The sequence below is a fragment of the Gobio gobio genome, assembly GCF_949357685.1.
Source record: "Gobio gobio genome assembly, chromosome: 3".
NCBI lineage: Eukaryota > Metazoa > Chordata > Actinopteri > Cypriniformes > Gobionidae > Gobio > Gobio gobio.
In genome coordinates this window covers 4900598-4913326 of record NC_137099.1, presented here as the reverse complement: position 1 = coordinate 4913326, position 12729 = coordinate 4900598, and the positions used below count along the sequence as shown (strand labels likewise).

Here is a 12729-nt window from a genome sequence, read left to right as displayed (position 1 = left end):
GGGGAATTCACTCTGGTGTGAGACTTCAGTGTAAGCGCCCACTGCTGTGATTGGCTGACATCTTTGCATATGAAATAAGTATTACATGTGAAACCCTTTCAAATACTTTTACTACATTTTTACTAATACAGCTGTCGAGATTATACATTTGTCACACAATAAAGAAGAGCTTCTCTTGTATTTCCAGTGAAGTTCATTTCACACAAAACCTTCATTTCTGCCACAAGAGGGCATGAAAGATCATGACGGCTCAACCCAACCTACAGACTCGAGTCAGACAACAGAGCTCTGCTACATGCCTTCAGCAAACTCACTAGATTATACATTTCACAAAACCAAGGAGACAAAAGAGAAGAAAAGCAGTGTGAAGATGTTCTTCAGACGTTCTCATATTCTCTGGATCTTGATCATCTGCGACGCTGTTTCAGGCAAAATTTCTGACTTTTACGGATTCGGCCTGGACCTGTAAGACAGGAACAGATGTCATGAAGTCAATAACAGACAGGTGGATCATTAAAAACATCCATTCTAAGCGGTTTAAAATCCTACAAGCATCAAGTGTGCAACATGCACGTTCCTCCTTCAATAATGCTTACAATTGACTCTACAATACGACCAAGTGAACCATTTTTATTGTAGTCTACGTTGTATTTTCTCTTACTTTGCCTAGTTTTGTTCCTTGGGAATGTTAAGCAAATTCAAACGCTATTGAGTCTGAATGAACACAACATTTGGCATCAACGTAAAGGAAGAATTTCCTTCTATTTATTTTATCTTTTTTTTTTTGGTCACCACTTAATGCCCAGACTTGTCATTTCATAGTTGCGATAACTTTGATGTTGAATAAAGAACACTGTAAAGTATTTGTTTGTCCTTGATTGTAGGCTATATTCGGGAAAAAGTGACAACTTTGGGTATTTGAGTTATCTCAGCAAGTTCAATCTAGGGAAGTTATTCTAATGATACATTTTAAGTTGTGATGGCTCATTGCAATAAATAAGTGGGTCCAAACTCATCTTCAGTTAGTTCACAGTTTAACACCATTTTGCTGAGTCTATGTGCACTTGAAAAATACTGTTTTATTTATTGTCTTAGAGTCACAATTTTATCTCAGCAGCAAAAACAGGAAACGGCCAGACCAAAAACCACAGCATGTACTTCATGAAACAAAAGTGAAAAGGGCCAGGGCATGTTTTACACTAATATTTAAGTTCTGGTCTATTCAAAACCCAGAAAGGTCTAGAGATGTCTTTTTAAAGAGCATTTTAACAAAGATAAAAATGGAATGAATAATTATAAAACAGAGTCAGTGCATTCAAGAATAAAAATGTGAAATAAAAATAACTTGCATAATGCTGTAATACTCTCACTTTTGTTGTTGCTGACAGGATTATTTGCCTTGTGTACATGATGTACATTTCATTTTAATGTCTACTGATGGATGATTTGGATTGGATAGTGAAGTAAAAGTATCAAGTGTGCAACATGCACGTTCCTCCTTCAATAATGCTTACAATTGAATCTACAATACGACCAAGTGAACCATTTTTAATGTAGTCTACGTTGTATTTTCTCTTACTTTGCCTAGTTTTTGTTGCTTGCAAAGATGAGGAAATATCAAGCATGTTGGCAAACTCAAATACCATTAGGTCTGAAAGGACACACAAGCTGTGACAGCAACATAAAGGAAGCATTTTCTCCTTCCTTCCTCTTAACCTGCGCCCCATTTTTGAGAATTCTTTGAAAACGATATACCCAAATGAAAATGTCTGCAGCTCTTAAACCCTATGGTCTATATTCATAAATCTGGTCTTATTTTAAACTAGACACTTGAAATGTTGCTACCCAAGAGTCATAATAACTCAAAGTAATATGGGAACAGAGTAATATAAACATGTAAATATACATGTAAGTGACTCGCGTTTTTTTTTTTTTTTTTGACTTAGGGAAAAAAATATGAGAATTTAATGTTAAGAGCCTGAAAATAACTTAAATATAAAACTGAATGTCTAATCATGTCATGATTCAAATATGAGGATGATTCTCTCAGTAATGTAGCTTCTGTAAGCTTTTATGTCAAGTAATGTCTAGGCGTCCTTTCAAAAAGGCCATTTATTTCAGAACATTTGCAATTGTAAAGAGTAGTTTTTCATTCAAATAAATCTGCAATAAACTGCTAATTATAATGGATAAACAGTTACTGGAAAAACTAAAGCAACTATTTACAGATATTACAAAGTGTAAAAAACTAATTTATCTGATAAGAAGTGTCAGTCAGAGTCTGCGCGCTCCACTGCAGTTTCTGCCCTAAACACTAGAAGGCGCCATGAGAAACGCGTGCCGGTGTTATGAAAGCGTAAGCACTAATAGGCTGCGTTCGAAACCGCATACTCATTGAGTAGGTACTCATTTTCAATAAGTACTTACTTAACAAGCTCTAAAAGAGTAGGTACTATATTGCCTGATCTCGTTAAGTATGAATGCGATCCACACTTTATGCGCCATGTTGACGTTATCATGTGACCTACGACGTTATCTCAAGCGCAACAACTTGAAAGACGAGTGACAGGTTTAATTAATCGATCTATAAATATCTTAATATTGATTAAACTTGCTAATTTTGTGGGCTTGTTGAAGAAACAGCTGCCCATTTATTTTGTCATATTAACCCTACTAATCTGACCCAGTTTTATCCTTACCAAAACCCACAATCGTGATCTCTTAAATATGTTGTTAATTTCTTTATTTTATATGCAAAACATTTCATCCACAAGCAAAATTGGCCTAAATCTCCTTTATATTTTCCTTTTTAAATTTAACTCCTGTTTTATCCCTCAAGCTTATGAAATAAAATTTAATTGCATTATGATTAATTATTCAAAGATATCTAACCTTGTTATTGTTTTTTCTTTGTATATAATGTATGCAAACCCATGATATTTGTTTTATTATTAGGATTGTTAAAGATACAACCATGTAATTATAAAATAAAAGATAGGCCTATGAGTGACAGGTGCAGTAACAGCTCAAAGCATCAATAACTCCACAGCCCGACCTGTGCGGTTTCCCTCAGAGTCTGCAACGAGGACGTCTTTCAGCTGCTCGAAGATCTCACCTTTGGAGAACACTGTTGATTTTATACTCTTAAAATGTAAGTTATCACTATTCAAAATTAAGATTACCCCAGAATGAATTGCATTGCTAGCCCACTAAAACACTTACAATAATAATAATAACAAATGCTGACCAATACTTAATTATATTACTTTTTTTTTTTTTTACTGAAAATTATATTGTTTTAGTAAAACAAGCAAAATGCAACTTGTTGTCATATGACATAGCGATGCATGAATACACACAAGACAAATGCAGCCGATATGAATACCAATTTTCAGTCAAGCAATGAATAAATGCATGAGTTAATAAAATATTTTATTTACTGACAACAATACGAAACATGAATTAATGAGTAAAAGAATGAATAAAAGTAAACATCACAAATGAATAAGTCACCATGAAACAAAGCTTTATTCAAACGTATTGTTCTAACAAACCATCACACATTTACAGACGGTGAACCCCACATCTGCTGCCATCTCAACACAGCTTGATGAAGCAGTTGAGCACCGTGAACACCTTTGCCTGTCCTAGCCGTCCATCATGTCCCTTCTGAACCCCACAACCTTGAAGCAAGAGTGGAGAACATGTGTGGGACAATCTGACTGCTGATGTCTACTCCAAACATCCGTGTGCCTGCTCTCCATCAGCATGACTACTGAAAACGTTTTACAATTCATGTTGTCAGCATCCCATTTCTTGCCATATTTGATTTAATATTTTTACAATTACATGCTATTTGTATTGTAGCTTTATGACTTTTGTGGTGTAGTGGGCTAAACACTGAACTGATAAGCAGAAGGTTTCTGCTTGGATCTCCGCAGCCGTCACCACCAGTGTGTCCTTGAGCAAGGCTCAACCACAGAAGCTCTGCAGCAAATGCACAGACATCAAGAATCAGAAAAGTGCTGAAATAACTCTGTTTGAAATTAAAATAAAATACAACTTAAGATTTAAATGTATGTTTTATTAATTTCTGTAGTATACTCAAAGCCTTTGATGACAGCCATCCTTCATCAGCCTCTCTCCAGTCTCCACCAGATAAACACACACGTGCTCTTCTGCCCCTATAACATCAGACAACTTTCATGTTACCTGGATCTTAAACAACACCTTGATAAAAGCATAAAAGTTGATGTGCTCAATAGCCTTAAATGTTGAGGTAGTTGCTGATGTGTTAATGTTCCTCAATTCATCAACAGTATAATGGACAAATAAAAAAGATAACTTATGTTTAGTTACTTTATGTAGATGTATTAACATTACTGACGTTCATGTAAAGTAAGCAGTGTTGACCACAGTGAACTCTACATTATAGCACACACACATCACTCTGATCAGATGTCTATTTCATGCTGTGATGTCATCTGCAATACTTATCGAAACAATTCACTTTCAACAATTCAACAGTTTAACGTTACTCTACAGTAGTCCAACAAATGCGATTTTAACACAAGGAACGGTGATTTTGGTTTGTAATACTCACATTTGATTGGCTTTTCTCCGCCTGACGTATCCTTTCCTGTGGCCTCATGGGAAGGCAGGGATAGAAAAGTATCCGACGATGGGTGCTTCACAATCTGGGCGGAATCTATGGGATCAGTTTCCCGCCAAATTTATTGCAGTCACGCATAAAAAAATAATAAGCATGAATCAAAATTTTAAAAGCACATGTAAAAATATAACACACAAAACTGAAAAATCAATGCAAAGTTAACCAGAATCACAAACAACGCAGTCACAGAAATAAAAATAATAAGCGTAAATCAAATATTTAAACAAGTTTAAAATTACATTGCTCAAAACTGAATCATGAATTCCAAATTTTCCGAATCGCTCACAAAATCATGTTTTCTGCTCTTATTTAAATTTTTTGCATGTCCGCGCTGTTTTCTCCTTTGCTCTTGTTTCCACATTTTCTGCTTGCGGTTTCAAATGTTGCAGTTCAAGTTTCATGTAAATTAGGGGCGGGTCTTAGCAAACACCATTGGTCCACTAGCTCTAGATTGACAGCTCATCCTCAAGCCAATCAATTGAAGAGGGAAGTTTACGTCACTCCAATGCGACTCATGCCGCAGTTCAGCCAGCCGCTGTTGAGCTACGAGTAACGCGTTCTCTATCACCAGTGGTGGAAGTAGGCCTAATAGGCTACAAATAACCAGAGACATATTGACTTTAGTAAAAGTAGAAGTACACAATGACAACCCTACTTAAGTAAAAGAGTACCTGATTTGAAATGTACTTTATGAGAATTAAAAGTAGTTGCATGACAATTTATTCTATTAATGTCTATTCTAATAATTTAAAAAAGTTTAATTAATTTAGTTTTGGGTTAATGTAATTGTGCTTACCATCTGTAGCCCAGTTTGCGTAGAAAGAGTGGTAATTTTCCTCCAAAGTGGAGAGTGACTTTCTGAAGATTTCTTTCATTTCTGAAGCTCATTCTGCTCGCAGCACCCTAAACCCAGAAAGCCCTTTGTGACATGCGCTGGTTCGAATATAGGCTATCTGAAATAAGTAGCTAGGACTGCTTCCAACTAAAAAAAAAAAGCCTATTCGTTCATTTAAGCCGTTGTTCACACAGCGCTGGCGCCTCCATGTCATTGTCGGCTTACTCTGCTATATTTGCTTATTGTTTATTAAATCCAGGGAAATGGTTGATAAAACATTGATTAAAATTAAGATACAATTTATTTAAAACGAAATTCACTGAAAAGAAAGGCTTTCAACAAAACAAAACTTGTTGTCAAAATCAGTTCTGACACTTTGCGCATCTTATCCTGTTCACTTTCATAATCAACGTAGATTAAATAAATAAAAAAACATTATAATATGTGAACATATGAAATTAAATACGTGTTTTAATTGGCTACGGGTTCTCGTTGTGCTTCGTCGAGTTTTGATGTGTTTTATAGATGCGATAATGTTTCTTATTCATATGTGGTTACATTCCACCACTGGCTGTGAAAAAATATTTCTTTAGAAATGAGAGTGGCACTAACCAACTATTTGGGGTCATGATTAACCTCTCTAAAATGTTGATTGTGTAAATTTATATATTTAATAATATATTCATGATTGTAAACAAATATATTTCCTTGCACATTAGGCCTTAGAGATGCGCGGCATGGCCGCGGACTCCGCGGATCGGGCGGATGACGTGACGAAAATTTTTATTTTAATATTTTAAATTCGGACGGGTGGTTCAACCATTCAAATTAATAAAAAAAAAAAAAAACATATAGGTCTACATTGTTAAATATTGTTGCAGTGCCTGGTAGGCCACTAAGCAAACCTGCGAGGAGCCCAGCTGTCAGTATGGAGGCCTAAACATCTCGTACATACTGCCTGCTTTGTTTCGATATTAGTTATATCTTAAAACAGCCAGTCATTGTAGTATCTCGGGGAATAGCCATTTAAAAGAGAGAACGCAATAGCTAAACTTCTACCAATTCAATAACATCCACAGCAGAAAACGAAAAAATAGTCGGAAAACTTTGCCCATTAATTAGACATGTAAGGCAAGCAGGCAAGTTTTGGAGTTGTTATGGACAATAAAAAATGTGAACATGCGTTGCACAGTTGTGCGGTGGACTTTCAGCGAACGAATAGAGTCTGTTTTTCTTTAATATCGAGGCTCTATAGTTTGTTTCTTGTATGATTGTTAGGCCAAGACGCGCTCTCTTCCCATGCAGTCAAAATAACGGTTTAATTTCTTCAGGCTCGTCCTAGTCACCCTGACATGACAGTGCATAGAGTTAATTAGCCTATAATGTGAATTACTTGTTATTTTATTCTTTTTGGAATAGGCATTAATTGGTAGTAGGATAAATAGCAGCATGTTGAAATGATGTGCCAAATTGCGTTTTTTATTACAATGATAAAATTGTACAGTAGCCTATTCAGGTAACGTCAGGTTTGCCGATGTGCGTTTTATTTATGGTGTTTATTTATTTTTGTCCCTGTGCGCCGATCGGTTCCCTGCTGATATTCTGGGGTACAATATAGGCTAATCATAGCCAATATAGGCTAGCAGGAGCACGGCAAGTGGAGGTGCTGCAAATTTGAGTTAATTTACATGTATTCATTTTTAGCATTTTGTAATTTATGTGTACACTTTAAGTGGCCATTAAAAAAAGGCTTAATATTTATATGTTGAATTATGTTTTTAAAACATACATGAGGTCATATTGTGACCGTTGCGGTGTGCATATAGAGAATGCGTAGAGCAGTAATATTTCCTCCAGAGTGAGAGCGCCTTTCTGAAGATTCCATTCATTTCTAAAGTTCACGCCTTGTGTCATGCTGGTTCCAATATATGCCTATCTGAAATAAATAGCTAGGGCTGCCCCCAGCTAAAGTTTTTTTTTCCTGTTTATTTAAGCGCTGGTGCCTCCATGCCGTTGTCTGCTATATTTGCTTATTATTTATTAAATCCTCGAAATTGGTTGACAAAACAATGATTAAAATTAAGTTACAATTTATACAAAACGAACTAATTTCTGACCCCCATGTCTTCTTACATATATAATAATCATATTTCATAATCAACGTAGGCTAAATGAAATGAAAAAATAACATTATAATATTTAAACATATGAAACTAAACAAGTAAATAGGCTACAGTAGCCTACAAAGAAATGTCATGTTGGAGCGGGATTTGAGCGCATGCCGTTTTACCGGTGAGCGGTTCATGAGCTCCTTTAGTCAAATGCTCTATAGGCTAAGGTAGGCAGGTTTTTTGCGTTAATTTTCATTTCCTGTCGCTGTGCAGGCTCTTTTATTGTATATGACAGTGTAAACAGCTCAATAACTATTTTAGTTAAAGGTTTAATGTAGGCCAGTCCATTGCATTACGATTGCTCGCGTCAGCATCGCCTTGCATCGCCCAACAAGGCTTTAGCTACAATCAGCGGATGGCGGGCGGGTGCGGCTTTGAACATTGGTCAAAAAACGTTGGGGCCGACGGATTTTGTGATGCGGTTGCGGATAAAATAAAAGCCCATCCGTGCATCTCTGGGCCTATAGTGAACGTGTTTCGCTCACAGCCAAGCGTCAGTATGCACCCAGTCGTGATCATGTACATTTTACTGCTTTAATTGTGAGGAAACCCCCCTAAAACGTCTATCATACAAAAGAATAGAGTCCTAAAATTATATTCATAACAATACAATAATGTAAATCCTTGCAGATATAGAACGCGTTACTCGTAGCTCAACAGCGGCTGGCTGAACTGCGGCATTAGTCGCATTGGAGTGACGTAAACTTCCCTCTTCAATTGATTGGCTTGAGGATGAGCTGTAAATCTAGAGCTAGTGGACCAATGGTGTTGCTAAGACCCGCCCCTAATTTACATGAAATGCAACATTTGCAACATTTGAAACCGCAAGCAGAGAATGTGGAAACAAGAGCAAAGGAGAAAACAGAACAACAAATTTAAATAAGAGCAGAAAACATGATTTTGTGAGCGATTCGGAAAATTTGGAATTCATGATTCAGTTTTGAGCAATATAATTTTAAACTTGTTTAAATATTTGATTTACGCTTATCATTTTTATTTCTGTGACTGCGTTGTTTGTGATTCTGGTTAACTTTGCATTGATTTTTCAGTTTTGTGCGTTATATTTTTACATGTGCTTTTAAAATTTTGATTCATGCTTATTATTTTTTTATGCGTGACTGCAATAAATTTGGCGGGAAACTGATCCCATAGGAATCAGTAAGCCATCCGGGAACTTCTCGCCTACTCTTTTATGATTACTGAGGTTTCGAACATACTACTCCTTTCACGTACTGTTTTCGCCTGTATACTATGTAGTAGGTAAGTAGGCATATTCGAACGCAACATCAGTATAAGCACGTCCGAATCTCGCGAGAAATAGTCCAAAACCCTGGTAGTTCTCGCCTACTCTTTTATGAATACTATGGATTCGGACATACTATTCTCTCGCCTACTGCTTTTTACATACTATATAGTAGGGAAGTATGCGGTTTCGAACGCAGCCATAGTATTCACCAAATCCTACTTACATAAACTGTGCAAGATAATGCCTTTTGATTGGTTACTAAGTCCATCAATCAAACCTTTGTTGGATTGACATTGGCTGGGCACCGAGTGCCTTTATCCAACGAAAACCATGGGCACAATGATTGACAGCTCACCAAGCCTGTAAGGCGCTTCCTCTATATGATGCATCCCAGGAGAGTCTCTGATTGAAGGAGAGAGACGAGGGAGGATTCACAATACATGGAAGAGACTATTCTAGCAGGGGGAGTTTGCCAGAAACAGATTAGAATCGATATTTCATTGAAAATGGACATGATTGATTACGCTAACTCAAAACTCCCTTGCAAACAACGGAGGATTTTTTGTTTTTCCCCTATTTTTTCGTTGTTTTGGATTAAAAAGTGGGATGCATTTTGAAGAGTGGACCCTTACACAGAGATGTATGCGGGTGTTTATTGGATTCGTCCGATCTGATCTGAACGGAGATGAAAGTTGAGTACCGCTAATATTATGCTAATGTTTACATGGCCGGTCCTTTAGCATTTCATTTAACCCTTTCTTCTCTGGTGTATTTATTGCAAAATCAAGTTCAGAACATGAATCTTGAGTGTTTTAGCTTTCAAATGATGCATAGTTGGTGATAGTTGATTGAATATTTTGTATAAAACAAAAGTAAATAAAAGTAAAGACACGCCCACTTCCGTCAACCTCCCCGCCTACGAACCGGTGCGGGTTAAGAAGTTTTAAATAAATTCAGTTAATAAACCTAACTTTTTCTGACTTCCAATTTCATAGTTTGATTACTTTGAGGTGCCATAGAATAGAAACCTGTATTTACCTTGGCATATTTGAATAATAAGAGTTCTGTACATGGAACTAACATTACATGAGCCTCAAACACCATTGTTTCCTCCTTCATATGTAAATCTTGTGCTCGAAAAAGACCATGGAAAAATGGGCGAATCCCAACATAACACCGACTGTGACGTAACAGTCGGGATTAGGGATGCCACAATTCTCAATATAATATTGAACCGTTCGGTACGGCCTTCACGGTTCAATACGCGCTTGTGAATTGCGGTTTTCTCGGTTTTGCATTTAATTAATTATTTTTCTACAAATTCTATAATTTGCCTCCATCCCAATACTGAACAACGCGACATACATTCACATCACACGTTAGTGGTAGAGTTATACTCATGGAACACTAGAGTTATTCACAATCACGAAAGTTCATTATTTGCATGCATTTTAAAGCCTTGCCGGTTTCATTCGCGTGCGCGGTTTTAACATGCGCTTTTCAGAGCGCGCGCACTAAACGCCTGTCAAACACGTGAATACTGGACTAAATAGTCATTTTACTGCGCTAATACTGTCAAATACACACAAAGTTAACATAAACACAGTCGGTTATGTCTAAAGTGAAAGTAAAATCGCGTATGTCTGTATATTAGATGCAGTATATTAGACAACAGCGCAGAAGTGAACACGCGATCCTTAAAGGGACAGTTCACCTCCAAAATGATGTCATTATTTACTCTCTCTAATATTGTTTCAAACCTGTATTCATTTCTCGATGACAGAATTTTCATTTTTGAATGAACTATCCCTTTAATGTTAACAAAAGACAAAGAGAAAATCACTCAATGCTCTTGACTGAAAAAGTAATACAGTAGCTAAGAATCAATGTATATTTTATAGTGAAGCCTATGTAGTGTTTTATTTTTACATTCATTCATTCAATTTCATACTTTAATGCTGCTGTACTGCTCTGAGCTGCCAGTGTAAATCTTTATATATATATATATATATATATATATATATATATATATATATATATATTATATTATACAATACACTGGGAATACAAGGTTTTTTTTTGAAAGTAAAGTTTTAAGTTTAAGGGAGTTTTTTCAATTCTTTTAAGTAAATTAAAGAAAGAGTATTGCAATAAAAAAATAGTATTTTTTCTCCTTAACCTCTTGCTGTTCCTGTCGCCTAAGAATAGAATGACAAAAAATGTATGTGACAAGCCATCAGAACCGAACCGAACCGAAAACCGTGGTTAAAAACCGAGGTATGTATTGAACCGTGGACTAACTGTATTGTTGCATCCCTAGTCGGGATCATTAATATTTACCAGATTGCCAGATTTCTGTAATTTAAATTCACCGATCACAGCTTTTCTGTAACACCAATAAACAAGTGCAATCTCCATTTGAGATGTTCTGATTAAAGTGTCATTCAGGTTGTCTGTTCTGTCACGACCCACGAGCCGTTTGTGCTGTTTGCGTTTGTGTTTGCTGAATAACTGCACTTGTGTGAGCTACAGAAATGAGCCAATCAGAGCAGAGCTCAACATTATTATTCATGACCCTTCCAAATAGGGGCAAAACAAACCATTTCATTCTAGGGACAAATCCTAGGGTTGTAAATGGACATGTAAAACCGAATCTGGAGTATTTTTGCCCTTACCTAAGCCACATACCTTCTATGTAGATATCAGAGAACAATTTCAAATATTGTATCAATGCATTCTATGGCAACTTTAAGTTATATATTCAACTTGAAATGTGAAGCTGTATCAACTTGGATATTTGAGTTATCTCAACGAGTTCAATTCAGGGAAGTTACTCTAATGCTAAATTTTAAGTTGTGATAGCTAATTGCAATATTTTTTTAACGGTAAATAAACGTGTCCAAACTTTTGACTCATCTTCGGTTAGTACACAGTTTAACGTGCCCTTGAAAAATACTGTTGTTTTACTGTCATAGATTTTACTTCAGCAGCAAAAACAGGAAACGGCCAGATCAAAAACCTGAGCATGTACTTCATGAAACAAAAGTGATATCGTGAAAAGTGCCAGGGCATGTTTTACATCAATCTGGTCTGTTCAAAACCCCAAAAGGTCTAGATTATCATTGAAGAGCATTTTAATGAGGATACAAATGAATAATTAGGCCTAATTATAAAACAAAGTCAGTGCATTCAAGAATAAAAATGTGAAATAAAAATAACTTACATGATACTGTAATACTTTTTTCTTTGCTGACAGGATTGCTTGCCTCGCATGAATACGGTTTATTCCACTCTACTTGAGTAGATGACAATAACAGTTTATTGTTTTTTTCCGTCATAAGATTGTCGTCTTCATACCAGGATAAAGTCAGATCTTTTCTGTTTCCAGTGTCACAGATGAGAGTAGCGTTCCCGTCAGCTGCGCAGTCGATCTTCACAGTCGGTTTAGGGGCCTTTTCTGTAACAACATGGAGGTTATTTCCTACTGTAACTACTATAGCAATATACAGTCTTATTTTGTTATTATTATAGTGTTGGAAGGTTAGAAATATTTGTCATCTTACCATAAACTTTCATTTCCACTTGTCCATTATCAGTCTCTGTACCATCAGAACCAAAAACAATGTATTTATATACGCCCGTGTCCTTCACACTAACACTTTGAAATTTGAGGGATCCGTCGTCTTCAATTGTTAAACCTGGAGTGTTTGAATTATTCGTATAATTTTTCCTCTCAATCACAGCAGCACTGGAGGTGTGGGTCCATTTTATGTTATTAGATTGGTCATTGCTTGGGTTTTTCAAG

The 12729-nt window shown here is 36.2% G+C and overlaps 1 long non-coding RNA gene across 1 annotated transcript; it reads right to left on the bottom strand.

The window, feature by feature from the left end:
- Positions 1 to 273: 273 nt before the first annotated feature.
- On the bottom strand, positions 274 to 12708 carry LOC307123777. Its single transcript, XR_013816207.1, has 3 exons — positions 12488 to 12708; positions 12148 to 12381; positions 274 to 463 (listed from the first exon to the last, which is right to left on the bottom strand). It is a non-coding gene; the product is annotated as an uncharacterized lncRNA (long non-coding RNA).
- Positions 12709 to 12729: the final 21 nt, after the last annotated feature.